This window comes from Triturus cristatus, chromosome 12, assembly GCF_964204655.1.
Source record: "Triturus cristatus chromosome 12, aTriCri1.1, whole genome shotgun sequence".
NCBI lineage: Eukaryota > Metazoa > Chordata > Amphibia > Caudata > Salamandridae > Triturus > Triturus cristatus.
Genome location: NC_140595.1, coordinates 218,743,546 through 218,767,654, shown reverse-complemented (window position 1 = coordinate 218,767,654; position 24,109 = coordinate 218,743,546). Strand labels below are relative to the sequence as shown.

Here is a 24,109-nt window from a genome sequence, read left to right as displayed (position 1 = left end):
CTAAAAGCCTGATTCACATTTCCTGTTCCCCTTCCCCAGCAGCCCCGACAACTCCTAATGAGCTGAGGTGAGTACAAAAGAAATTTGCATATTCCCAGACATACACATGTGAACAGTCCACCTTTTTGTACCTTGAGCAGAGACTTTGAAATGTTGGCCTGTTTTGCCCACCGGCCTGGTTCTCGCCCTCTTTCTTAGAGCCTGCAAATACCTTTCAGGTCCTCACCCTCGCAATGACAGGGTCTTTGATGTGCCGCCACTTACCCTAGAGAGCTATATTGTCACTTACTCTGGTTTCTCTTCAAAACGAAAAAATCTTTCGCCTTTTACTAAAGATTTCCGTGGAGAGGAACATTTAAGAGTTTATTCAATTTTTTTAAGCCTTGCCACAGGTGAGGCTGTTTATCATTTGTTTAAAAGAAAAGCATTAGAAGTTGGGGAATATCCAGCAATTGTCTGCTGCTTTTTTGGGGGACATGAGTTTGGTGTTTTATTCCTGAGCTCTCTGCTTGCTCATTTGCATAAACAGAGTGCAGGAGAGGTGCCTCATGGGAAAGAGCTTGTGCAGTGCATGAGATTGCTTTTCTTGACTGACTTGAAACTTCACGATCGCAGGCAGTATATTTTCTTATCTCCCAAAGATCCTGCTGCCAGATCCCAGAGGTCACCCTCCTTTTTAAAGGTGGGACCAAGACTCATGCTGTGCTTTTCATAGGGCTTGCCCGTTATTTGTGCCCGTTCGAGGTGCCCTGAGAGGTCGCCAATCCTGAGTCAGCTTCCTCTCAGGTAGACTTGAAGGGGCACGTCAGACTTGTTTCACGTGTCTCCAGCCTAGACAGATATATCCTTCTATATTCAGGTTTAATGAAAGTACGTGTGAAAAAGGCACATACGGTGCATGGCTATGTGTAGAGCGTGTTGAAAGCGTAAAATGGCTAGGGGACAAAAGGCCTACAGTGCCACTTAACTAAAAGCCTGATTCACATTTCCTGTTCCCCTTCCCCAGCAGCCCCGACAACTCCTAATGAGCTGAGGTGAGTACAAAAGAAATTTGCATATTCCCAGACATACACATGTGAACAGTCCACCTTTTTGTACCTTGAGCAGAGACTTTGAAATGTTGGCCTGTTTTGCCCACCGGCCTGGTTCTCGCCCTCTTTCTTAGAGCCTGAAAATACCTTTCAGGTCCTCACCCTCGCAATGACAGGGTCTTTGATGTGCCGCCACTTACCCTAGAGAGCTATATTGTCACTTACTCTGGTTTCTCTTCAAAACGAAAAAATCTTTCGCCTTTTACTAAAGATTTCCGTGGAGAGGAACATTTAAGAGTTTATTCAATTTTTTTAAGCCTTGCCACAGGTGAGGCTGTTTATCATTTGTTTAAAAGAAAAGCATTAGAAGTTGGGGAATATCCAGCAATTGTCTGCTGCTTTTTTGGGGGACATGAGTTTGGTGTTTTATTCCTGAGCTCTCTGCTTGCTCATTTGCATAAACAGAGTGCAGGAGAGGTGCCTCATGGGAAAGAGCTTGTGCAGTGCATGAGATTGCTTTTCTTGACTGACTTGAAACTTCACGATCGCAGGCAGTATATTTTCTTATCTCCCAAAGATCCTGCTGCCAGATCCCAGAGGTCACCCTCCTTTTTAAAGGTGGGACCAAGACTCATGCTGTGCTTTTCATAGGGCTTGCCCGTTATTTGTGCCCGTTAGAGGTGCCCTGAGAGGTCGCCAATCCTGAGTCAGCTTCCTCTCAGGTAGACTTGAAGGGGCACGTCAGACTTGTTTCACGTGTCTCCAGCCTAGACAGATATATCCTTCTATATTCAGGTTTAATGAAAGTACGTGTGAAAAAGGCACATACGGTGCATGGCTATGTGTAGAGCGTGTTGAAAGCGTAAAATGGCTAGGGGACAAAAGGCCTACAGTGCCACTTAACTAAAAGCCTGATTCACATTTCCTGTTCCCCTTCCCCAGCAGCCCCGACAACTCCTAATGAGCTGAGGTGAGTACAAAAGAAATTTGCATATTCCCAGACATACACATGTGAACAGTCCACCTTTTTGTACCTTGAGCAGAGACTTTGAAATGTTGGCCTGTTTTGCCCACCGGCCTGGTTCTCGCCCTCTTTCTTAGAGCCTGAAAATACCTTTCAGGTCCTCACCCTCGCAATGACAGGGTCTTTGATGTGCCGCCACTTACCCTAGAGAGCTATATTGTCACTTACTCTGGTTTCTCTTCAAAACGAAAAAATCTTTCGCCTTTTACTAAAGATTTCCGTGGAGAGGAACATTTAAGAGTTTATTCAATTTTTTTAAGCCTTGCCACAGGTGAGGCTGTTTATCATTTGTTTAAAAGAAAAGCATTAGAAGTTGGGGAATATCCAGCAATTGTCTGCTGCTTTTTTGGGGGACATAAGTTTGGTGTTTTATTCCTGAGCTCTCTGCTTGCTCATTTGCATAAACAGAGTGCAGGAGAGGTGCCTCATGGGAAAGAGCTTGTGCAGTGCATGAGATTGCTTTTCTTGACTGACTTGAAACTTCACGATCGCAGGCAGTATATTTTCTTATCTCCCAAAGATCCTGCTGCCAGATCCCAGAGGTCACCCTCCTTTTTAAAGGTGGGACCAAGACTCATGCTGTGCTTTTCATAGGGCTTGCCCGTTATTTGTGCCCGTTCGAGGTGCCCTGAGAGGTCGCCAATCCTGAGTCAGCTTCCTCTCAGGTAGACTTGAAGGGGCACGTCAGACTTGTTTCACGTGTCTCCAGCCTAGACAGATATATCCTTCTATATTCAGGTTTAATGAAAGTACGTGTGAAAAAGGCACATACGGTGCATGGCTATGTGTAGAGCGTGTTGAAAGCGTAAAATGGCTAGGGGACAAAAGGCCTACAGTGCCACTTAACTAAAAGCCTGATTCACATTTCCTGTTCCCCTTCCCCAGCAGCCCCGACAACTCCTAATGAGCTGAGGTGAGTACAAAAGAAATTTGCATATTCCCAGACATACACATGTGAACAGTCCACCTTTTTGTACCTTGAGCAGAGACTTTGAAATGTTGGCCTGTTTTGCCCACCGGCCTGGTTCTCGCCCTCTTTCTTAGAGCCTGAAAATACCTTTCAGGTCCTCACCCTCGCAATGACAGGGTCTTTGATGTGCCGCCACTTACCCTAGAGAGCTATATTGTCACTTACTCTGGTTTCTCTTCAAAACGAAAAAATCTTTCGCCTTTTACTAAAGATTTCCGTGGAGAGGAACATTTAAGAGTTTATTCAATTTTTTTAAGCCTTGCCACAGGTGAGGCTGTTTATCATTTGTTTAAAAGAAAAGCATTAGAAGTTGGGGAATATCCAGCAATTGTCTGCTGCTTTTTTGGGGGACATGAGTTTGGTGTTTTATTCCTGAGCTCTCTGCTTGCTCATTTGCATAAACAGAGTGCAGGAGAGGTGCCTCATGGGAAAGAGCTTGTGCAGTGCATGAGATTGCTTTTCTTGACTGACTTGAAACTTCACGATCGCAGGCAGTATATTTTCTTATCTCCCAAAGATCCTGCTGCCAGATCCCAGAGGTCACCCTCCTTTTTAAAGGTGGGACCAAGACTCATGCTGTGCTTTTCATAGGGCTTGCCCGTTATTTGTGCCCGTTAGAGGTGCCCTGAGAGGTCGCCAATCCTGAGTCAGCTTCCTCTCAGGTAGACTTGAAGGGGCACGTCAGACTTGTTTCACGTGTCTCTAGCCTAGACAGATATATCCTTCTATATTCAGGTTTAATGAAAGTACGTGTGAAAAAGGCACATACGGTGCATGGCTATGTGTAGAGCGTGTTGAAAGCGTAAAATGGCTAGGGGACAAAAGGCCTACAGTGCCACTTAACTAAAAGCCTGATTCACATTTCCTGTTCCCCTTCCCCAGCAGCCCCGACAACTCCTAATGAGCTGAGGTGAGTACAAAAGAAATTTGCATATTCCCAGACATACACATGTGAACAGTCCACCTTTTTGTACCTTGAGCAGAGACTTTGAAATGTTGGCCTGTTTTGCCCACCGGCCTGGTTCTCGCCCTCTTTCTTAGAGCCTGAAAATACCTTTCAGGTCCTCACCCTCGCAATGACAGGGTCTTTGATGTGCCGCCACTTACCCTAGAGAGCTATATTGTCACTTACTCTGGTTTCTCTTCAAAACGAAAAAATCTTTCGCCTTTTACTAAAGATTTCCGTGGAGAGGAACATTTAAGAGTTTATTCAATTTTTTTAAGCCTTGCCACAGGTGAGGCTGTTTATCATTTGTTTAAAAGAAAAGCATTAGAAGTTGGGGAATATCCAGCAATTGTCTGCTGCTTTTTTGGGGGACATGAGTTTGGTGTTTTATTCCTGAGCTCTCTGCTTGCTCATTTGCATAAACAGAGTGCAGGAGAGGTGCCTCATGGGAAAGAGCTTGTGCAGTGCATGAGATTGCTTTTCTTGACTGACTTGAAACTTCACGATCGCAGGCAGTATATTTTCTTATCTCCCAAAGATCCTGCTGCCAGATCCCAGAGGTCACCCTCCTTTTTAAAGGTGGGACCAAGACTCATGCTGTGCTTTTCATAGGGCTTGCCCGTTATTTGTGCCCGTTAGAGGTGCCCTGAGAGGTCGCCAATCCTGAGTCAGCTTCCTCTCAGGTAGACTTGAAGGGGCACGTCAGACTTGTTTCACGTGTCTCCAGCCTAGACAGATATATCCTTCTATATTCAGGTTTAATGAAAGTACGTGTGAAAAAGGCACATACGGTGCATGGCTATGTGTAGAGCGTGTTGAAAGCGTAAAATGGCTAGGGGACAAAAGGCCTACAGTGCCACTTAACTAAAAGCCTGATTCACATTTCCTGTTCCCCTTCCCCAGCAGCCCCGACAACTCCTAATGAGCTGAGGTGAGTACAAAAGAAATTTGCATATTCCCAGACATACACATGTGAACAGTCCACCTTTTTGTACCTTGAGCAGAGACTTTGAAATGTTGGCCTGTTTTGCCCACCGGCCTGGTTCTCGCCCTCTTTCTTAGAGCCTGAAAATACCTTTCAGGTCCTCACCCTCGCAATGACAGGGTCTTTGATGTGCCGCCACTTACCCTAGAGAGCTATATTGTCACTTACTCTGGTTTCTCTTCAAAACGAAAAAATCTTTCGCCTTTTACTAAAGATTTCCGTGGAGAGGAACATTTAAGAGTTTATTCAATTTTTTTAAGCCTTGCCACAGGTGAGGCTGTTTATCATTTGTTTAAAAGAAAAGCATTAGAAGTTGGGGAATATCCAGCAATTGTCTGCTGCTTTTTTGGGGGACATGAGTTTGGTGTTTTATTCCTGAGCTCTCTGCTTGCTCATTTGCATAAACAGAGTGCAGGAGAGGTGCCTCATGGGAAAGAGCTTGTGCAGTGCATGAGATTGCTTTTCTTGACTGACTTGAAACTTCACGATCGCAGGCAGTATATTTTCTTATCTCCCAAAGATCCTGCTGCCAGATCCCAGAGGTCACCCTCCTTTTTAAAGGTGGGACCAAGACTCATGCTGTGCTTTTCATAGGGCTTGCCCGTTATTTGTGCCCGTTCGAGGTGCCCTGAGAGGTCGCCAATCCTGAGTCAGCTTCCTCTCAGGTAGACTTGAAGGGGCACGTCAGACTTGTTTCACGTGTCTCCAGCCTAGACAGATATATCCTTCTATATTCAGGTTTAATGAAAGTACGTGTGAAAAAGGCACATACGGTGCATGGCTATGTGTAGAGCGTGTTGAAAGCGTAAAATGGCTAGGGGACAAAAGGCCTACAGTGCCACTTAACTAAAAGCCTGATTCACATTTCCTGTTCCCCTTCCCCAGCAGCCCCGACAACTCCTAATGAGCTGAGGTGAGTACAAAAGAAATTTGCATATTCCCAGACATACACATGTGAACAGTCCACCTTTTTGTACCTTGAGCAGAGACTTTGAAATGTTGGCCTGTTTTGCCCACCGGCCTGGTTCTCGCCCTCTTTCTTAGAGCCTGAAAATACCTTTCAGGTCCTCACCCTCGCAATGACAGGGTCTTTGATGTGCCGCCACTTACCCTAGAGAGCTATATTGTCACTTACTCTGGTTTCTCTTCAAAACGAAAAAATCTTTCGCCTTTTACTAAAGATTTCCGTGGAGAGGAACATTTAAGAGTTTATTCAATTTTTTTAAGCCTTGCCACAGGTGAGGCTGTTTATCATTTGTTTAAAAGAAAAGCATTAGAAGTTGGGGAATATCCAGCAATTGTCTGCTGCTTTTTTGGGGGACATGAGTTTGGTGTTTTATTCCTGAGCTCTCTGCTTGCTCATTTGCATAAACAGAGTGCAGGAGAGGTGCCTCATGGGAAAGAGCTTGTGCAGTGCATGAGATTGCTTTTCTTGACTGACTTGAAACTTCACGATCGCAGGCAGTATATTTTCTTATCTCCCAAAGATCCTGCTGCCAGATCCCAGAGGTCACCCTCCTTTTTAAAGGTGGGACCAAGACTCATGCTGTGCTTTTCATAGGGCTTGCCCGTTATTTGTGCCCGTTCGAGGTGCCCTGAGAGGTCGCCAATCCTGAGTCAGCTTCCTCTCAGGTAGACTTGAAGGGGCACGTCAGACTTGTTTCACGTGTCTCCAGCCTAGACAGATATATCCTTCTATATTCAGGTTTAATGAAAGTACGTGTGAAAAAGGCACATACGGTGCATGGCTATGTGTAGAGCGTGTTAAAAGCGTAAAATGGCTAGGGGACAAAAGGCCTACAGTGCCACTTAACTAAAAGCCTGATTCACATTTCCTGTTCCCCTTCCCCAGCAGCCCCGACAACTCCTAATGAGCTGAGGTGAGTACAAAAGAAATTTGCATATTCCCAGACATACACATGTGAACAGTCCACCTTTTTGTACCTTGAGCAGAGACTTTGAAATGTTGGCCTGTTTTGCCCACCGGCCTGGTTCTCGCCCTCTTTCTTAGAGCCTGCAAATACCTTTCAGGTCCTCACCCTCGCAATGACAGGGTCTTTGATGTGCCGCCACTTACCCTAGAGAGCTATATTGTCACTTACTCTGGTTTCTCTTCAAAACGAAAAAATCTTTCGCCTTTTACTAAAGATTTCCGTGGAGAGGAACATTTAAGAGTTTATTCAATTTTTTTAAGCCTTGCCACAGGTGAGGCTGTTTATCATTTGTTTAAAAGAAAAGCATTAGAAGTTGGGGAATATCCAGCAATTGTCTGCTGCTTTTTTGGGGGACATGAGTTTGGTGTTTTATTCCTGAGCTCTCTGCTTGCTCATTTGCATAAACAGAGTGCAGGAGAGGTGCCTCATGGGAAAGAGCTTGTGCAGTGCATGAGATTGCTTTTCTTGACTGACTTGAAACTTCACGATCGCAGGCAGTATATTTTCTTATCTCCCAAAGATCCTGCTGCCAGATCCCAGAGGTCACCCTCCTTTTTAAAGGTGGGACCAAGACTCATGCTGTGCTTTTCATAGGGCTTGCCCGTTATTTGTGCCCGTTCGAGGTGCCCTGAGAGGTCGCCAATCCTGAGTCAGCTTCCTCTCAGGTAGACTTGAAGGGGCACGTCAGACTTGTTTCACGTGTCTCTAGCCTAGACAGATATATCCTTCTATATTCAGGTTTAATGAAAGTACGTGTGAAAAAGGCACATACGGTGCATGGCTATGTGTAGAGCGTGTTGAAAGCGTAAAATGGCTAGGGGACAAAAGGCCTACAGTGCCACTTAACTAAAAGCCTGATTCACATTTCCTGTTCCCCTTCCCCAGCAGCCCCGACAACTCCTAATGAGCTGAGGTGAGTACAAAAGAAATTTGCATATTCCCAGACATACACATGTGAACAGTCCACCTTTTTGTACCTTGAGCAGAGACTTTGAAATGTTGGCCTGTTTTGCCCACCGGCCTGGTTCTCGCCCTCTTTCTTAGAGCCTGAAAATACCTTTCAGGTCCTCACCCTCGCAATGACAGGGTCTTTGATGTGCCGCCACTTACCCTAGAGAGCTATATTGTCACTTACTCTGGTTTCTCTTCAAAACGAAAAAATCTTTCGCCTTTTACTAAAGATTTCCGTGGAGAGGAACATTTAAGAGTTTATTCAATTTTTTTAAGCCTTGCCACAGGTGAGGCTGTTTATCATTTGTTTAAAAGAAAAGCATTAGAAGTTGGGGAATATCCAGCAATTGTCTGCTGCTTTTTTGGGGGACATAAGTTTGGTGTTTTATTCCTGAGCTCTCTGCTTGCTCATTTGCATAAACAGAGTGCAGGAGAGGTGCCTCATGGGAAAGAGCTTGTGCAGTGCATGAGATTGCTTTTCTTGACTGACTTGAAACTTCACGATCGCAGGCAGTATATTTTCTTATCTCCCAAAGATCCTGCTGCCAGATCCCAGAGGTCACCCTCCTTTTTAAAGGTGGGACCAAGACTCATGCTGTGCTTTTCATAGGGCTTGCCCGTTATTTGTGCCCGTTCGAGGTGCCCTGAGAGGTCGCCAATCCTGAGTCAGCTTCCTCTCAGGTAGACTTGAAGGGGCACGTCAGACTTGTTTCACGTGTCTCCAGCCTAGACAGATATATCCTTCTATATTCAGGTTTAATGAAAGTACGTGTGAAAAAGGCACATACGGTGCATGGCTATGTGTAGAGCGTGTTGAAAGCGTAAAATGGCTAGGGGACAAAAGGCCTACAGTGCCACTTAACTAAAAGCCTGATTCACATTTCCTGTTCCCCTTCCCCAGCAGCCCCGACAACTCCTAATGAGCTGAGGTGAGTACAAAAGAAATTTGCATATTCCCAGACATACACATGTGAACAGTCCACCTTTTTGTACCTTGAGCAGAGACTTTGAAATGTTGGCCTGTTTTGCCCACCGGCCTGGTTCTCGCCCTCTTTCTTAGAGCCTGAAAATACCTTTCAGGTCCTCACCCTCGCAATGACAGGGTCTTTGATGTGCCGCCACTTACCCTAGAGAGCTATATTGTCACTTACTCTGGTTTCTCTTCAAAACGAAAAAATCTTTCGCCTTTTACTAAAGATTTCCGTGGAGAGGAACATTTAAGAGTTTATTCAATTTTTTTAAGCCTTGCCACAGGTGAGGCTGTTTATCATTTGTTTAAAAGAAAAGCATTAGAAGTTGGGGAATATCCAGCAATTGTCTGCTGCTTTTTTGGGGGACATGAGTTTGGTGTTTTATTCCTGAGCTCTCTGCTTGCTCATTTGCATAAACAGAGTGCAGGAGAGGTGCCTCATGGGAAAGAGCTTGTGCAGTGCATGAGATTGCTTTTCTTGACTGACTTGAAACTTCACGATCGCAGGCAGTATATTTTCTTATCTCCCAAAGATCCTGCTGCCAGATCCCAGAGGTCACCCTCCTTTTTAAAGGTGGGACCAAGACTCATGCTGTGCTTTTCATAGGGCTTGCCCGTTATTTGTGCCCGTTCGAGGTGCCCTGAGAGGTCGCCAATCCTGAGTCAGCTTCCTCTCAGGTAGACTTGAAGGGGCACGTCAGACTTGTTTCACGTGTCTCCAGCCTAGACAGATATATCCTTCTATATTCAGGTTTAATGAAAGTACGTGTGAAAAAGGCACATACGGTGCATGGCTATGTGTAGAGCGTGTTGAAAGCGTAAAATGGCTAGGGGACAAAAGGCCTACAGTGCCACTTAACTAAAAGCCTGATTCACATTTCCTGTTCCCCTTCCCCAGCAGCCCCGACAACTCCTAATGAGCTGAGGTGAGTACAAAAGAAATTTGCATATTCCCAGACATACACATGTGAACAGTCCACCTTTTTGTACCTTGAGCAGAGACTTTGAAATGTTGGCCTGTTTTGCCCACCGGCCTGGTTCTCGCCCTCTTTCTTAGAGCCTGAAAATACCTTTCAGGTCCTCACCCTCGCAATGACAGGGTCTTTGATGTGCCGCCACTTACCCTAGAGAGCTATATTGTCACTTACTCTGGTTTCTCTTCAAAACGAAAAAATCTTTCGCCTTTTACTAAAGATTTCCGTGGAGAGGAACATTTAAGAGTTTATTCAATTTTTTTAAGCCTTGCCACAGGTGAGGCTGTTTATCATTTGTTTAAAAGAAAAGCATTAGAAGTTGGGGAATATCCAGCAATTGTCTGCTGCTTTTTTGGGGGACATGAGTTTGGTGTTTTATTCCTGAGCTCTCTGCTTGCTCATTTGCATAAACAGAGTGCAGGAGAGGTGCCTCATGGGAAAGAGCTTGTGCAGTGCATGAGATTGCTTTTCTTGACTGACTTGAAACTTCACGATCGCAGGCAGTATATTTTCTTATCTCCCAAAGATCCTGCTGCCAGATCCCAGAGGTCACCCTCCTTTTTAAAGGTGGGACCAAGACTCATGCTGTGCTTTTCATAGGGCTTGCCCGTTATTTGTGCCCGTTAGAGGTGCCCTGAGAGGTCGCCAATCCTGAGTCAGCTTCCTCTCAGGTAGACTTGAAGGGGCACGTCAGACTTGTTTCACGTGTCTCCAGCCTAGACAGATATATCCTTCTATATTCAGGTTTAATGAAAGTACGTGTGAAAAAGGCACATACGGTGCATGGCTATGTGTAGAGCGTGTTGAAAGCGTAAAATGGCTAGGGGACAAAAGGCCTACAGTGCCACTTAACTAAAAGCCTGATTCACATTTCCTGTTCCCCTTCCCCAGCAGCCCCGACAACTCCTAATGAGCTGAGGTGAGTACAAAAGAAATTTGCATATTCCCAGACATACACATGTGAACAGTCCACCTTTTTGTACCTTGAGCAGAGACTTTGAAATGTTGGCCTGTTTTGCCCACCGGCCTGGTTCTCGCCCTCTTTCTTAGAGCCTGAAAATACCTTTCAGGTCCTCACCCTCGCAATGACAGGGTCTTTGATGTGCCGCCACTTACCCTAGAGAGCTATATTGTCACTTACTCTGGTTTCTCTTCAAAACGAAAAAATCTTTCGCCTTTTACTAAAGATTTCCGTGGAGAGGAACATTTAAGAGTTTATTCAATTTTTTTAAGCCTTGCCACAGGTGAGGCTGTTTATCATTTGTTTAAAAGAAAAGCATTAGAAGTTGGGGAATATCCAGCAATTGTCTGCTGCTTTTTTGGGGGACATAAGTTTGGTGTTTTATTCCTGAGCTCTCTGCTTGCTCATTTGCATAAACAGAGTGCAGGAGAGGTGCCTCATGGGAAAGAGCTTGTGCAGTGCATGAGATTGCTTTTCTTGACTGACTTGAAACTTCACGATCGCAGGCAGTATATTTTCTTATCTCCCAAAGATCCTGCTGCCAGATCCCAGAGGTCACCCTCCTTTTTAAAGGTGGGACCAAGACTCATGCTGTGCTTTTCATAGGGCTTGCCCGTTATTTGTGCCCGTTCGAGGTGCCCTGAGAGGTCGCCAATCCTGAGTCAGCTTCCTCTCAGGTAGACTTGAAGGGGCACGTCAGACTTGTTTCACGTGTCTCCAGCCTAGACAGATATATCCTTCTATATTCAGGTTTAATGAAAGTACGTGTGAAAAAGGCACATACGGTGCATGGCTATGTGTAGAGCGTGTTGAAAGCGTAAAATGGCTAGGGGACAAAAGGCCTACAGTGCCACTTAACTAAAAGCCTGATTCACATTTCCTGTTCCCCTTCCCCAGCAGCCCCGACAACTCCTAATGAGCTGAGGTGAGTACAAAAGAAATTTGCATATTCCCAGACATACACATGTGAACAGTCCACCTTTTTGTACCTTGAGCAGAGACTTTGAAATGTTGGCCTGTTTTGCCCACCGGCCTGGTTCTCGCCCTCTTTCTTAGAGCCTGAAAATACCTTTCAGGTCCTCACCCTCGCAATGACAGGGTCTTTGATGTGCCGCCACTTACCCTAGAGAGCTATATTGTCACTTACTCTGGTTTCTCTTCAAAACGAAAAAATCTTTCGCCTTTTACTAAAGATTTCCGTGGAGAGGAACATTTAAGAGTTTATTCAATTTTTTTAAGCCTTGCCACAGGTGAGGCTGTTTATCATTTGTTTAAAAGAAAAGCATTAGAAGTTGGGGAATATCCAGCAATTGTCTGCTGCTTTTTTGGGGGACATGAGTTTGGTGTTTTATTCCTGAGCTCTCTGCTTGCTCATTTGCATAAACAGAGTGCAGGAGAGGTGCCTCATGGGAAAGAGCTTGTGCAGTGCATGAGATTGCTTTTCTTGACTGACTTGAAACTTCACGATCGCAGGCAGTATATTTTCTTATCTCCCAAAGATCCTGCTGCCAGATCCCAGAGGTCACCCTCCTTTTTAAAGGTGGGACCAAGACTCATGCTGTGCTTTTCATAGGGCTTGCCCGTTCGAGGTGCCCTGAGAGGTCGCCAATCCTGAGTCAGCTTCCTCTCAGGTAGACTTGAAGGGGCACGTCAGACTTGTTTCACGTGTCTCCAGCCTAGACAGATATATCCTTCTATATTCAGGTTTAATGAAAGTACGTGTGAAAAAGGCACATACGGTGCATGGCTATGTGTAGAGCGTGTTGAAAGCGTAAAATGGCTAGGGGACAAAAGGCCTACAGTGCCACTTAACTAAAAGCCTGATTCACATTTCCTGTTCCCCTTCCCCAGCAGCCCCGACAACTCCTAATGAGCTGAGGTGAGTACAAAAGAAATTTGCATATTCCCAGACATACACATGTGAACAGTCCACCTTTTTGTACCTTGAGCAGAGACTTTGAAATGTTGGCCTGTTTTGCCCACCGGCCTGGTTCTCGCCCTCTTTCTTAGAGCCTGAAAATACCTTTCAGGTCCTCACCCTCGCAATGACAGGGTCTTTGATGTGCCGCCACTTACCCTAGAGAGCTATATTGTCACTTACTCTGGTTTCTCTTCAAAACGAAAAAATCTTTCGCCTTTTACTAAAGATTTCCGTGGAGAGGAACATTTAAGAGTTTATTCAATTTTTTTAAGCCTTGCCACAGGTGAGGCTGTTTATCATTTGTTTAAAAGAAAAGCATTAGAAGTTGGGGAATATCCAGCAATTGTCTGCTGCTTTTTTGGGGGACATGAGTTTGGTGTTTTATTCCTGAGCTCTCTGCTTGCTCATTTGCATAAACAGAGTGCAGGAGAGGTGCCTCATGGGAAAGAGCTTGTGCAGTGCATGAGATTGCTTTTCTTGACTGACTTGAAACTTCACGATCGCAGGCAGTATATTTTCTTATCTCCCAAAGATCCTGCTGCCAGATCCCAGAGGTCACCCTCCTTTTTAAAGGTGGGACCAAGACTCATGCTGTGCTTTTCATAGGGCTTGCCCGTTATTTGTGCCCGTTAGAGGTGCCCTGAGAGGTCGCCAATCCTGAGTCAGCTTCCTCTCAGGTAGACTTGAAGGGGCACGTCAGACTTGTTTCACGTGTCTCTAGCCTAGACAGATATATCCTTCTATATTCAGGTTTAATGAAAGTACGTGTGAAAAAGGCACATACGGTGCATGGCTATGTGTAGAGCGTGTTGAAAGCGTAAAATGGCTAGGGGACAAAAGGCCTACAGTGCCACTTAACTAAAAGCCTGATTCACATTTCCTGTTCCCCTTCCCCAGCAGCCCCGACAACTCCTAATGAGCTGAGGTGAGTACAAAAGAAATTTGCATATTCCCAGACATACACATGTGAACAGTCCACCTTTTTGTACCTTGAGCAGAGACTTTGAAATGTTGGCCTGTTTTGCCCACCGGCCTGGTTCTCGCCCTCTTTCTTAGAGCCTGAAAATACCTTTCAGGTCCTCACCCTCGCAATGACAGGGTCTTTGATGTGCCGCCACTTACCCTAGAGAGCTATATTGTCACTTACTCTGGTTTCTCTTCAAAACGAAAAAATCTTTCGCCTTTTACTAAAGATTTCCGTGGAGAGGAACATTTAAGAGTTTATTCAATTTTTTTAAGCCTTGCCACAGGTGAGGCTGTTTATCATTTGTTTAAAAGAAAAGCATTAGAAGTTGGGGAATATCCAGCAATTGTCTGCTGCTTTTTTGGGGGACATAAGTTTGGTGTTTTATTCCTGAGCTCTCTGCTTGCTCATTTGCATAAACAGAGTGCAGGAGAGGTGCCTCATGGGAAAGAGCTTGTGCAGTGCATGAGATTGCTTTTCTTGACTGACTTGAAACTTCACGATCGCAGGCAGTATATTTTCTTATCTCCCAAAGATCCTGCTGCCAGATCCCAGAGGTCACCCTCCTTTTTAAAGGTGGGACCAAGACTCATGCTGTGCTTTTCATAGGGCTTGCCCGTTATTTGTGCCCGTTCGAGGTGCCCTGAGAGGTCGCCAATCCTGAGTCAGCTTCCTCTCAGGTAGACTTGAAGGGGCACGTCAGACTTGTTTCACGTGTCTCCAGCCTAGACAGATATATCCTTCTATATTCAGGTTTAATGAAAGTACGTGTGAAAAAGGCACATACGGTGCATGGCTATGTGTAGAGCGTGTTGAAAGCGTAAAATGGCTAGGGGACAAAAGGCCTACAGTGCCACTTAACTAAAAGCCTGATTCACATTTCCTGTTCCCCTTCCCCAGCAGCCCCGACAACTCCTAATGAGCTGAGGTGAGTACAAAAGAAATTTGCATATTCCCAGACATACACATGTGAACAGTCCACCTTTTTGTACCTTGAGCAGAGACTTTGAAATGTTGGCCTGTTTTGCCCACCGGCCTGGTTCTCGCCCTCTTTCTTAGAGCCTGAAAATACCTTTCAGGTCCTCACCCTCGCAATGACAGGGTCTTTGATGTGCCGCCACTTACCCTAGAGAGCTATATTGTCACTTACTCTGGTTTCTCTTCAAAACGAAAAAATCTTTCGCCTTTTACTAAAGATTTCCGTGGAGAGGAACATTTAAGAGTTTATTCAATTTTTTTAAGCCTTGCCACAGGTGAGGCTGTTTATCATTTGTTTAAAAGAAAAGCATTAGAAGTTGGGGAATATCCAGCAATTGTCTGCTGCTTTTTTGGGGGACATGAGTTTGGTGTTTTATTCCTGAGCTCTCTGCTTGCTCATTTGCATAAACAGAGTGCAGGAGAGGTGCCTCATGGGAAAGAGCTTGTGCAGTGCATGAGATTGCTTTTCTTGACTGACTTGAAACTTCACGATCGCAGGCAGTATATTTTCTTATCTCCCAAAGATCCTGCTGCCAGATCCCAGAGGTCACCCTCCTTTTTAAAGGTGGGACCAAGACTCATGCTGTGCTTTTCATAGGGCTTGCCCGTTCGAGGTGCCCTGAGAGGTCGCCAATCCTGAGTCAGCTTCCTCTCAGGTAGACTTGAAGGGGCACGTCAGACTTGTTTCACGTGTCTCCAGCCTAGACAGATATATCCTTCTATATTCAGGTTTAATGAAAGTACGTGTGAAAAAGGCACATACGGTGCATGGCTATGTGTAGAGCGTGTTGAAAGCGTAAAATGGCTAGGGGACAAAAGGCCTACAGTGCCACTTAACTAAAAGCCTGATTCACATTTCCTGTTCCCCTTCCCCAGCAGCCCCGACAACTCCTAATGAGCTGAGGTGAGTACAAAAGAAATTTGCATATTCCCAGACATACACATGTGAACAGTCCACCTTTTTGTACCTTGAGCAGAGACTTTGAAATGTTGGCCTGTTTTGCCCACCGGCCTGGTTCTCGCCCTCTTTCTTAGAGCCTGAAAATACCTTTCAGGTCCTCACCCTCGCAATGACAGGGTCTTTGATGTGCCGCCACTTACCCTAGAGAGCTATATTGTCACTTACTCTGGTTTCTCTTCAAAACGAAAAAATCTTTCGCCTTTTACTAAAGATTTCCGTGGAGAGGAACATTTATGAGTTTATTCAATTTTTTTAAGCCTTGCCACAGGTGAGGCTGTTTATCATTTGTTTAAAAGAAAAGCATTAGAAGTTGGGGAATATCCAGCAATTGCCTGCTGCTTTTTTGGGGGACATGAGTTTGGTGTTTTATTCCTGAGCTCTCTGCTTGCTCATTTGCATAAACAGAGTGCAGGAGAGGTGCCTCATGGGAAAGAGCTTGTGCAGTGCATGAGATTGCTTTTCTTGACTGACTTGAAACTTCACGATCGCAGGCAGTATATTTTCTTATCTCCCAAAGATCCTGCTGCCAGATCCCAGAGGTCACCCTCCTTTTTAAAGGTGGGACCAAGACTCATGCTGTGCTTTTCATAGGGCTTGCCCGTTATTTGTGCCCGTTCGAGGTGCCCTGAGAGGTCCCCAATCCTGAGTCAGCTTCCTCTCAGGTAGACTTGAAGGGGCACGTCAGACTTGTTTCACGTGTCTCCAGCCTAGACAGATATATCCTTCTATATTCAGGTTTAATGAAAGTACGTGTGAAAAAGGCACATACGGTGCATGGCTATGTGTAGAGCGTGTTGAAAGCGTAAAATGGCTAGGGGACAAAAGGCCTACAGTGCCACTTAACTAAAAGCCTGATTCACATTTGCTGTTCCCCTTCCCCAGCAGCCCCGACAACTCCTAATGAGCTGAGGTGAGTACAAAAGAAATTTGCATATTCCCAGACATACACATGTGAACAGTCCACCTTTTTGTACCTTGAGCAGAGACTTTGAAATGTTGGCCTGTTTTGCCCACCGGCCTGGTTCTCGCCCTCTTTCTTAGAGCCTGAAAATACCTTTCAGGTCCTCACCCTCGCAATGACAGGGTCTTTGATGTGCCGCCACTTACCCTAGAGAGCTATATTGTCACTTACTCTGGTTTCTCTTCAAAACGAAAAAATCTTTCGCCTTTTACTAAAGATTTCCGTGGAGAGGAACATTTAAGAGTTTATTCAATTTTTTTAAGCCTTGCCACAGGTGAGGCTGTTTATCATTTGTTTAAAAGAAAAGCATTAGAAGTTGGGGAATATCCAGCAATTGTCTGCTGCTTTTTTGGGGGACATAAGTTTGGTGTTTTATTCCTGAGCTCTCTGCTTGCTCATTTGCATAAACAGAGTGCAGGAGAGGTGCCTCATGGGAAAGAGCTTGTGCAGTGCATGAGATTGCTTTTCTTGACTGACTTGAAACTTCACGATCGCAGGCAGTATATTTTCTTATCTCCCAAAGATCCTGCTGCCAGATCCCAGAGGTCACCCTCCTTTTTAAAGGTGGGACCAAGACTCATGCTGTGCTTTTCATAGGGCTTGCCCGTTATTTGTGCCCGTTCGAGGTGCCCTGAGAGGTTGCCAATCCTGAGTCAGCTTCCTCTCAGGTAGACTTGAAGGGGCACGTCAGACTTGTTTCACGTGTCTCCAGCCTAGACAGATATATCCTTCTATATTCAGGTTTAATGAAAGTACGTGTGAAAAAGGCACATACGGTGCATGGCTATGTGTAGAGCGTGTTAAAAGCGTAAAATGGCTAGGGGACAAAAGGCCTACAGTGCCACTTAACTAAAAGCCTGATTCACATTTCCTGTTCCCCTTCCCCAGCAGCCCCGACAACTCCTAATGAGCTGAGGTGAGTACAAAAGAAATTTGCATATTCCCAGACATACACATGTGAACAGTCCACCTTTTTGTACCTTGAGCAGAGACTTTGAAATGTTGGCCTGTTTTGCCCACCGGCCTGGTTCTCGCCCTCTTTCTTAGAGCCTGCAAATACCTTTCAGGTCCTCACCCTCGCAATGACAGGGTCTTTGATGTGCCGCCACTTACCCTAGAGAGCTATATTGTCACTTACTCTGGTTTCTCTTCAAAACGAAAAAATCTTTCGCCTTTTACTAAAGATTTCCGTGGAGAGGAACATTTAAGAGTTTATTCAATTTTTTTAAGCCTTGCCACAGGTGAGGCTGTTTATCATTTGTTTAAAAGAAAAGCATTAGAAGTTGGGGAATATCCAGCAATTGTCTGCTGCTTTTTTGGGGGACATGAGTTTGGTGTTTTATTCCTGAGCTCTCTGCTTGCTCATTTGCATAAACAGAGTGCAGGAGAGGTGCCTCATGGGAAAGAGCTTGTGCAGTGCATGAGATTGCTTTTCTTGACTGACTTGAAACTTCACGATCGCAGGCAGTATATTTTCTTATCTCCCAAAGATCCTGCTGCCAGATCCCAGAGGTCACCCTCCTTTTTAAAGGTGGGACCAAGACTCATGCTGTGCTTTTCATAGGGCTTGCCCGTTATTTGTGCCCGTTCGAGGTGCCCTGAGAGGTCGCCAATCCTGAGTCAGCTTCCTCTCAGGTAGACTTGAAGGGGCACGTCAGACTTGTTTCACGTGTCTCCAGCCTAGACAGATATATCCTTCTATATTCAGGTTTAATGAAAGTACGTGTGAAAAAGGCACATACGGTGCATGGCTATGTGTAGAGCGTGTTGAAAGCGTAAAATGGCTAGGGGACAAAAGGCCTACAGTGCCACTTAACTAAAAGCCTGATTCACATTTCCTGTTCCCCTTCCCCAGCAGCCCCGACAACTCCTAATGAGCTGAGGTGAGTACAAAAGAAATTTGCATATTCCCAGACATACACATGTGAACAGTCCACCTTTTTGTACCTTGAGCAGAGACTTTGAAATGTTGGCCTGTTTTGCCCACCGGCCTGGTTCTCGCCCTCTTTCTTAGAGCCTGAAAATACCTTTCAGGTCCTCACCCTCGCAATGACAGGGTCTTTGATGTGCCGCCACTTACCCCAGAGAGCTATATTGTCACTTACTCTGGTTTCTCTTCAAAACGAAAAAATCTTTCGCCTTTTACTAAAGATTTCCGTGGAGAGGAACATTTAAGAGTTTATTCAATTTTTTTAAGCCTTGCCACAGGTGAGGCTGTTTATCATTTGTTTAAAAGAAAAGCATTAGAAGTTGGGGAATATCCAGCAATTGTCTGCTGCTTTTTTGGGGGACATGAGTTTGGTGTTTTATTCCTGAGCTCTCTGCTTGCTCATTTGCATAAACAGAGTGCAGGAGAGGTGCCTCATGGGAAAGAGCTTGTGCAGTGCATGAGATTGCTTTTCTTGACTGACTTGAAACTTCACGATCGCAGGCAGTATATTTTCTTATCTCCCAAAGATCCTGCTGCCAGATCCCAGAGGTCACCCTCCTTTTTAAAGGTGGGACCAAGACTCATGCTGTGCTTTTCATAGGGCTTGCCCGTTATTTGTGCCCGTTCGAGGTGCCCTGAGAGGTCCCCAATCCTGAGTCAGCTTCCTCTCAGGTAGACTTGAAGGGGCACGTCAGACTTGTTTCACGTGTCTCCAGCCTAGACAGATATATCCTTCTATATTCAGGTTTAATGAAAGTACGTGTGAAAAAGGCACATACGGTGCATGGCTATGTGTAGAGCGTGTTGAAAGCGTAAAATGGCTAGGGGACAAAAGGCCTACAGTGCCACTTAACTAAAAGCCTGATTCACATTTGCTGTTCCCCTTCCCCAGCAGCCCCGACAACTCCTAATGAGCTGAGGTGAGTACAAAAGAAATTTGCATATTCCCAGACATACACATGTGAACAGTCCACCTTTTTGTACCTTGAGCAGAGACTTTGAAATGTTGGCCTGTTTTGCCCACCGGCCTGGTTCTCGCCCTCTTTCTTAGAGCCTGAAAATACCTTTCAGGTCCTCACCCTCGCAATGACAGGGTCTTTGATGTGCCGCCACTTACCCTAGAGAGCTATATTGTCACTTACTCTGGTTTCTCTTCAAAACGAAAAAATCTTTCGCCTTTTACTAAAGATTTCCGTGGAGAGGAACATTTAAGAGTTTATTCAATTTTTTTAAGCCTTGCCACAGGTGAGGCTGTTTATCATTTGTTTAAAAGAAAAGCATTAGAAGTTGGGGAATATCCAGCAATTGTCTGCTGCTTTTTTGGGGGACATGAGTTTGGTGTTTTATTCCTGAGCTCTCTGCTTGCTCATTTGCATAAACAGAGTGCAGGAGAGGTGCCTCATGGGAAAGAGCTTGTGCAGTGCATGAGATTGCTTTTCTTGACTGACTTGAAACTTCACAATCGCAGGCAGTATATTTTCTTATCTCCCAAAGATCCTGCTGCCAGATCCCAGAGGTCACCCTCCTTTTTAAAGGTGGGACCAAGACTCATGCTGTGCTTTTCATAGGGCTTGCCCGTTATTTGTGCCCGTTCGAGGTGCCCTGAGAGGTCGCCAATCCTGAGTCAGCTTCCTCTCAGGTAGACTTGAAGGGGCACGTCAGACTTGTTTCACGTGTCTCCAGCCTAGACAGATATATCCTTCTATATTCAGGTTTAATGAAAGTACGTGTGAAAAAGGCACATACGGTGCATGGCTATGTGTAGAGCGTGTTAAAAGCGTAAAATGGCTAGGGGACAAAAGGCCTACAGTGCCACTTAACTAAAAGCCTGATTCACATTTCCTGTTCCCCTTCCCCAGCAGCCCCGACAACTCCTAATGAGCTGAGGTGAGTACAAAAGAAATTTGCATATTCCCAGACATACACATGTGAACAGTCCACCTTTTTGTACCTTGAGCAGAGACTTTGAAATGTTGGCCTGTTTTGCCCACCGGCCTGGTTCTCGCCCTCTTTCTTAGAGCCTGCAAATACCTTTCAGGTCCTCACCCTCGCAATGACAGGGTCTTTGATGTGCCGCCACTTACCCTAGAGAGCTATATTGTCACTTACTCTGGTTTCTCTTCAAAACGAAAAAATCTTTCGCCTTTTACTAAAGATTTCCGTGGAGAGGAACATTTAAGAGTTTATTCAATTTTTTTAAGCCTTGCCACAGGTGAGGCTGTTTATCATTTGTTTAAAAGAAAAGCATTAGAAGTTGGGGAATATCCAGCAATTGTCTGCTGCTTTTTTGGGGGACATGAGTTTGGTGTTTTATTCCTGAGCTCTCTGCTTGCTCATTTGCATAAACAGAGTGCAGGAGAGGTGCCTCATGGGAAAGAGCTTGTGCAGTGCATGAGATTGCTTTTCTTGACTGACTTGAAACTTCACGATCGCAGGCAGTATATTTTCTTATCTCCCAAAGATCCTGCTGCCAGATCCCAGAGGTCACCCTCCTTTTTAAAGGTGGGACCAAGACTCATGCTGTGCTTTTCATAGGGCTTGCCCGTTATTTGTGCCCGTTCGAGGTGCCCTGAGAGGTCGCCAATCCTGAGTCAGCTTCCTCTCAGGTAGACTTGAAGGGGCACGTCAGACTTGTTTCACGTGTCTCCAGCCTAGACAGATATATCCTTCTATATTCAGGTTTAATGAAAGTACGTGTGAAAAAGGCACATACGGTGCATGGCTATGTGTAGAGCGTGTTGAAAGCGTAAAATGGCTAGGGGACAAAAGGCCTACAGTGCCACTTAACTAAAAGCCTGATTCACATTTCCTGTTCCCCTTCCCCAGCAGCCCCGACAACTCCTAATGAGCTGAGGTGAGTACAAAAGAAATTTGCATATTCCCAGACATACACATGTGAACAGTCCACCTTTTTGTACCTTGAGCAGAGACTTTGAAATGTTGGCCTGTTTTGCCCACCGGCCTGGTTCTCGCCCTCTTTCTTAGAGCCTGAAAATACCTTTCAGGTCCTCACCCTCGCAATGACAGGGTCTTTGATGTGCCGCCACTTACCCTAGAGAGCTATATTGTCACTTACTCTGGTTTCTCTTCAAAACGAAAAAATCTTTCGCCTTTTACTAAAGATTTCCGTGGAGAGGAACATTTAAGAGTTTATTCAATTTTTTTAAGCCTTGCCACAGGTGAGGCTGTTTATCATTTGTTTAAAAGAAAAGCATTAGAAGTTGGGGAATATCCAGCAATTGTCTGCTGCTTTTTTGGGGGACATGAGTTTGGTGTTTTATTCCTGAGCTCTCTGCTTGCTCATTTGCATAAACAGAGTGCAGGAGAGGTGCCTCATGGGAAAGAGCTTGTGCAGTGCATGAGATTGCTTTTCTTGACTGACTTGAAACTTCACGATCGCAGGCAGTATATTTTCTTATCTCCCAAAGATCCTGCTGCCAGATCCCAGAGGTCACCCTCCTTTTTAAAGGTGGGACCAAGACTCATGCTGTGCTTTTCATAGGGCTTGCCCGTTATTTGTGCCCGTTAGAGGTGCCCTGAGAGGTCGCCAATCCTGAGTCAGCTTCCTCTCAGGTAGACTTGAAGGGGCACGTCAGACTTGTTTCACGTGTCTCCAGCCTAGACAGATATATCCTTCTATATTCAGGTTTAATGAAAGTACGTGTGAAAAAGGCACATACGGTGCATGGCTATGTGTAGAGCGTGTTGAAAGCGTAAAATGGCTAGGGGACAAAAGGCCTACAGTGCCACTTAACTAAAAGCCTGATTCACATTTCCTGTTCCCCTTCCCCAGCAGCCCCGACAACTCCTAATGAGCTGAGGTGAGTACAAAAGAAATTTGCATATTCCCAGACATACACATGTGAACAGTCCACCTTTTTGTACCTTGAGCAGAGACTTTGAAATGTTGGCCTGTTTTGCCCACCGGCCTGGTTCTCGCCCTCTTTCTTAGAGCCTGAAAATACCTTTCAGGTCCTCACCCTCGCAATGACAGGGTCTTTGATGTGCCGCCACTTACCCTAGAGAGCTATATTGTCACTTACTCTGGTTTCTCTTCAAAACGAAAAAATCTTTCGCCTTTTACTAAAGATTTCCGTGGAGAGGAACATTTAAGAGTTTATTCAATTTTTTTAAGCCTTGCCACAGGTGAGGCTGTTTATCATTTGTTTAAAAGAAAAGCATTAGAAGTTGGGGAATATCCAGCAATTGCCTGCTGCTTTTTTGGGGGACATGAGTTTGGTGTTTTATTCCTGAGCTCTCTGCTTGCTCATTTGCATAAACAGAGTGCAGGAGAGGTGCCTCATGGGAAAGAGCTTGTGCAGTGCATGAGATTGCTTTTCTTGACTGACTTGAAACTTCACGATCGCAGGCAGTATATTTTCTTATCTCCCAAAGATCCTGCTGCCAGATCCCAGAGGTCACCCTCCTTTTTAAAGGTGGGACCAAGACTCATGCTGTGCTTTTCATAGGGCTTGCCCGTTATTTGTGCCCGTTCGAGGTGCCCTGAGAGGTCCCCAATCCTGAGTCAGCTTCCTCTCAGGTAGACTTGAAGGGGCACGTCAGACTTGTTTCACGTGTCTCCAGCCTAGACAGATATATCCTTCTATATTCAGGTTTAATGAAAGTACGTGTGAAAAAGGCACATACGGTGCATGGCTATGTGTAGAGCGTGTTGAAAGCGTAAAATGGCTAGGGGACAAAAGGCCTACAGTGCCACTTAACTAAAAGCCTGATTCACATTTGCTGTTCCCCTTCCCCAGCAGCCCCGACAACTCCTAATGAGCTGAGGTGAGTACAAAAGAAATTTGCATATTCCCAGACATACACATGTGAACAGTCCACCTTTTTGTACCTTGAGCAGAGACTTTGAAATGTTGGCCTGTTTTGCCCACCGGCCTGGTTCTCGCCCTCTTTCTTAGAGCCTGAAAATACCTTTCAGGTCCTCACCCTCGCAATGACAGGGTCTTTGATGTGCCGCCACTTACCCTAGAGAGCTATATTGTCACTTACTCTGGTTTCTCTTCAAAACGAAAAAATCTTTCGCCTTTTACTAAAGATTTCCGTGGAGAGGAACATTTAAGAGTTTATTCAATTTTTTTAAGCCTTGCCACAGGTGAGGCTGTTTATCATTTGTTTAAAAGAAAAGCATTAGAAGTTGGGGAATATCCAGCAATTGTCTGCTGCTTTTTTGGGGGACATAAGTTTGGTGTTTTATTCCTGAGCTCTCTGCTTGCTCATTTGCATAAACAGAGTGCAGGAGAGGTGCCTCATGGGAAAGAGCTTGTGCAGTGCATGAGATTGCTTTTCTTGACTGACTTGAAACTTCACGATCGCAGGCAGTATATTTTCTTATCTCCCAAAGATCCTGCTGCCAGATCCCAGAGGTCACCCTCCTTTTTAAAGGTGGGACCAAGACTCATGCTGTGCTTTTCATAGGGCTTGCCCGTTATTTGTGCCCGTTCGAGGTGCCCTGAGAGGTCGCCAATCCTGAGTCAGCTTCCTCTCAGGTAGACTTGAAGGGGCACGTCAGACTTGTTTCACGTGTCTCCAGCCTAGACAGATATATCCTTCTATATTCAGGTTTAATGAAAGTACGTGTGAAAAAGGCACATACGGTGCATGGCTATGTGTAGAGCGTGTTAAAAGCG

At 45.2% G+C, this 24,109-nt stretch overlaps 25 non-coding genes across 25 annotated transcripts; all 25 read left to right on the top strand.

Moving 5' to 3' along the window:
• The first annotated feature begins 285 nt into the window (after window positions 1-285).
• Window positions 286-400, top strand: LOC146775310 (U5 spliceosomal RNA). Its single transcript, XR_014973188.1, has one exon. It is a non-coding gene; the product is annotated as a U5 spliceosomal RNA (small nuclear RNA).
• An 852-nt stretch (window positions 401-1,252) lies between these two features.
• Window positions 1,253-1,367, top strand: LOC146775309 (U5 spliceosomal RNA). The gene has a single exon (XR_014973187.1). It is a non-coding gene; the product is annotated as a U5 spliceosomal RNA (small nuclear RNA).
• An 852-nt stretch (window positions 1,368-2,219) lies between these two features.
• On the top strand, window positions 2,220-2,334 carry LOC146775308 (U5 spliceosomal RNA). The gene has a single exon (XR_014973186.1). It is a non-coding gene; the product is annotated as a U5 spliceosomal RNA (small nuclear RNA).
• Window positions 2,335-3,186: 852 nt separating this feature from the next.
• LOC146775307 (U5 spliceosomal RNA) lies at window positions 3,187-3,301 on the top strand. Its single transcript, XR_014973185.1, has one exon. It is a non-coding gene; the product is annotated as a U5 spliceosomal RNA (small nuclear RNA).
• Window positions 3,302-4,153: 852 nt separating this feature from the next.
• LOC146775306 (U5 spliceosomal RNA) lies at window positions 4,154-4,268 on the top strand. The gene has a single exon (XR_014973184.1). It is a non-coding gene; the product is annotated as a U5 spliceosomal RNA (small nuclear RNA).
• Window positions 4,269-5,120: 852 nt separating this feature from the next.
• Window positions 5,121-5,235, top strand: LOC146775305 (U5 spliceosomal RNA). Its single transcript, XR_014973183.1, has one exon. It is a non-coding gene; the product is annotated as a U5 spliceosomal RNA (small nuclear RNA).
• An 852-nt stretch (window positions 5,236-6,087) lies between these two features.
• Window positions 6,088-6,202, top strand: LOC146775304 (U5 spliceosomal RNA). The gene has a single exon (XR_014973182.1). It is a non-coding gene; the product is annotated as a U5 spliceosomal RNA (small nuclear RNA).
• An 852-nt stretch (window positions 6,203-7,054) lies between these two features.
• LOC146775303 (U5 spliceosomal RNA) lies at window positions 7,055-7,169 on the top strand. The gene has a single exon (XR_014973180.1). It is a non-coding gene; the product is annotated as a U5 spliceosomal RNA (small nuclear RNA).
• Window positions 7,170-8,021: 852 nt separating this feature from the next.
• LOC146775302 (U5 spliceosomal RNA) lies at window positions 8,022-8,136 on the top strand. Its single transcript, XR_014973179.1, has one exon. It is a non-coding gene; the product is annotated as a U5 spliceosomal RNA (small nuclear RNA).
• Window positions 8,137-8,988: 852 nt separating this feature from the next.
• Window positions 8,989-9,103, top strand: LOC146775301 (U5 spliceosomal RNA). The gene has a single exon (XR_014973178.1). It is a non-coding gene; the product is annotated as a U5 spliceosomal RNA (small nuclear RNA).
• Window positions 9,104-9,955: 852 nt separating this feature from the next.
• Window positions 9,956-10,070, top strand: LOC146775300 (U5 spliceosomal RNA). Its single transcript, XR_014973177.1, has one exon. It is a non-coding gene; the product is annotated as a U5 spliceosomal RNA (small nuclear RNA).
• An 852-nt stretch (window positions 10,071-10,922) lies between these two features.
• LOC146775299 (U5 spliceosomal RNA) lies at window positions 10,923-11,037 on the top strand. Its single transcript, XR_014973176.1, has one exon. It is a non-coding gene; the product is annotated as a U5 spliceosomal RNA (small nuclear RNA).
• Window positions 11,038-11,889: 852 nt separating this feature from the next.
• Window positions 11,890-12,004, top strand: LOC146775298 (U5 spliceosomal RNA). The gene has a single exon (XR_014973175.1). It is a non-coding gene; the product is annotated as a U5 spliceosomal RNA (small nuclear RNA).
• Window positions 12,005-12,843: 839 nt separating this feature from the next.
• Window positions 12,844-12,958, top strand: LOC146775297 (U5 spliceosomal RNA). Its single transcript, XR_014973174.1, has one exon. It is a non-coding gene; the product is annotated as a U5 spliceosomal RNA (small nuclear RNA).
• An 852-nt stretch (window positions 12,959-13,810) lies between these two features.
• Window positions 13,811-13,925, top strand: LOC146775296 (U5 spliceosomal RNA). Its single transcript, XR_014973173.1, has one exon. It is a non-coding gene; the product is annotated as a U5 spliceosomal RNA (small nuclear RNA).
• An 852-nt stretch (window positions 13,926-14,777) lies between these two features.
• On the top strand, window positions 14,778-14,892 carry LOC146775295 (U5 spliceosomal RNA). Its single transcript, XR_014973172.1, has one exon. It is a non-coding gene; the product is annotated as a U5 spliceosomal RNA (small nuclear RNA).
• An 839-nt stretch (window positions 14,893-15,731) lies between these two features.
• On the top strand, window positions 15,732-15,846 carry LOC146775294 (U5 spliceosomal RNA). Its single transcript, XR_014973739.1, has one exon. It is a non-coding gene; the product is annotated as a U5 spliceosomal RNA (small nuclear RNA).
• An 852-nt stretch (window positions 15,847-16,698) lies between these two features.
• On the top strand, window positions 16,699-16,813 carry LOC146775293 (U5 spliceosomal RNA). The gene has a single exon (XR_014973171.1). It is a non-coding gene; the product is annotated as a U5 spliceosomal RNA (small nuclear RNA).
• Window positions 16,814-17,665: 852 nt separating this feature from the next.
• On the top strand, window positions 17,666-17,780 carry LOC146775292 (U5 spliceosomal RNA). Its single transcript, XR_014973169.1, has one exon. It is a non-coding gene; the product is annotated as a U5 spliceosomal RNA (small nuclear RNA).
• Window positions 17,781-18,632: 852 nt separating this feature from the next.
• LOC146775291 (U5 spliceosomal RNA) lies at window positions 18,633-18,747 on the top strand. The gene has a single exon (XR_014973168.1). It is a non-coding gene; the product is annotated as a U5 spliceosomal RNA (small nuclear RNA).
• Window positions 18,748-19,599: 852 nt separating this feature from the next.
• Window positions 19,600-19,714, top strand: LOC146775290 (U5 spliceosomal RNA). The gene has a single exon (XR_014973167.1). It is a non-coding gene; the product is annotated as a U5 spliceosomal RNA (small nuclear RNA).
• Window positions 19,715-20,566: 852 nt separating this feature from the next.
• On the top strand, window positions 20,567-20,681 carry LOC146775289 (U5 spliceosomal RNA). The gene has a single exon (XR_014973166.1). It is a non-coding gene; the product is annotated as a U5 spliceosomal RNA (small nuclear RNA).
• An 852-nt stretch (window positions 20,682-21,533) lies between these two features.
• On the top strand, window positions 21,534-21,648 carry LOC146775288 (U5 spliceosomal RNA). Its single transcript, XR_014973165.1, has one exon. It is a non-coding gene; the product is annotated as a U5 spliceosomal RNA (small nuclear RNA).
• Window positions 21,649-22,500: 852 nt separating this feature from the next.
• Window positions 22,501-22,615, top strand: LOC146775287 (U5 spliceosomal RNA). Its single transcript, XR_014973164.1, has one exon. It is a non-coding gene; the product is annotated as a U5 spliceosomal RNA (small nuclear RNA).
• Window positions 22,616-23,467: 852 nt separating this feature from the next.
• Window positions 23,468-23,582, top strand: LOC146775286 (U5 spliceosomal RNA). Its single transcript, XR_014973163.1, has one exon. It is a non-coding gene; the product is annotated as a U5 spliceosomal RNA (small nuclear RNA).
• Window positions 23,583-24,109: the final 527 nt, after the last annotated feature.